At 44.7% G+C, this 1461-nt stretch overlaps 1 non-coding gene across 1 annotated transcript; it reads right to left on the minus strand.

Annotated features, from left to right (window-relative positions):
* Nucleotides 1-476: 476 nt before the first annotated feature.
* Nucleotides 477-583, minus strand: LOC148580490 (small nucleolar RNA R71). The gene has a single exon (XR_015896234.1). It is a non-coding gene; the product is annotated as a small nucleolar RNA R71 (small nucleolar RNA).
* Nucleotides 584-1461: the final 878 nt, after the last annotated feature.

Genomic DNA, 1461 nt, shown 5'->3' on the forward strand with positions numbered 1-1461 from the left:
AGGAGGAGTACTTTGAACCAGACATGGATGAGAATATGGAGAACCATCATGAAGAAGAGGCTCACAACCATGGCAGAGAAGGTCCAGCGCATCAGGCTGGACAAGAGAGAAGAGTTCTGGGTTCTTACATCAACCCAAATCCAGAAAACTGTGGAAGTAGCATCCAAAGGCCAACCATACATGCCAACAACTTTGAACTAAAGCCACAGCTCATCACCCTTGTTCAGAAAAATTGTTCATTCGGAGGAAGTGTCCAAGAAGACCCCAATCAACATCTAACCACCTTCCTGAGGATATGCGATACTGTGAAGTCTAATGGTGTTCACCTTGACACCTATAGACTACTTCTATTTCCCTTCTCACTCAAGGACAAAGCATCTAAATGGCTGGAATCCTTTCCAAAGAAGAGTTTAGCAACCTGGGAAGACGTGGTGAATAAATTCTTGGCAAGATTCTATCCTCCTCAACGAATCAACAGGTTGAGAGCTGAGGTACAAACCTTCAGGCAGCAAGATGGTGAGACTCTATATGAAGCATAGGAGAGGTTTAAGGACTTGGCAAGAAGATGCCCGCCAGATATGTTCAATGAATGGGTGCAGTTGCACATTTTCTATGAAGGCCTTTCGTATGAATCAAAGAAGGCAGTAGACCACTCATCCGGGGGATCTCTGAACAAGAAGAAGACCATTGAAGAAGCCATAGATGTCATTGAGACTGTAGCAGAGAATGACTACTTCTATGCTTTTGAAAGAGGCAACACTAGAGGAGTGATTAAGCTAAACAATGTGGATGCACTGCTAGCTCAAAACAAGCTTATTACCAAGCAATTGGCTGACCTTACCAAAAAAATGGAGAGGAATCAAGTGGTAGCAATCACCACCTCAGCAGCAGCTCAAGAAGGAGTGAATGAAGAAGCAGAGGGTGATCAGGAACAAGCCAACTACATTAGAAATTCACCTAGGCAGCACCATGACCCATACTCCAAAACATATAATCCCGGTTGGAGGAACCACCCAAACTTTGGGTGGGGAAACCAACAGGATCAAGGCCAAGATCAGAGATGCCACAACCCCAACAACAATGCAGCTCACCAACACTCCACACAGAGGTCATATCAACACCCACCTAATAACACCTCTCAACATCCATACCAAAGTCAAAATGGCCCTTCTCATCCTTCCAATCTCAACTCTCCATCATCGGAAGAAAGACTATCAAGGATTGAGACTCTACTTGAGGGCATATGTAAGGAAATCCAAGATAACAAGGTGTTCAAGGAGGAGGTGCGAGCCAATATCAAGAACCAGGGAGACACCATCAAGAGGCTGGAGTTTCAAGTGGGATACCTTTCTGAGAAGATCCCCAAACCTACTGATAGCTTCCCAAGTGACACAGAGAAAAATCCAAGAGGTGAAGCAAAGAAGGTCAGATGGGAAGATTGCAAGATGGTTACTATGAGTG

Source organism: Arachis ipaensis, chromosome B10 (assembly GCF_059453495.1).
Source record: "Arachis ipaensis isolate K30076 ecotype BB chromosome B10, ASM5945349v1, whole genome shotgun sequence".
Classification (NCBI taxonomy): Eukaryota; Viridiplantae; Streptophyta; class Magnoliopsida; order Fabales; family Fabaceae; genus Arachis; species Arachis ipaensis.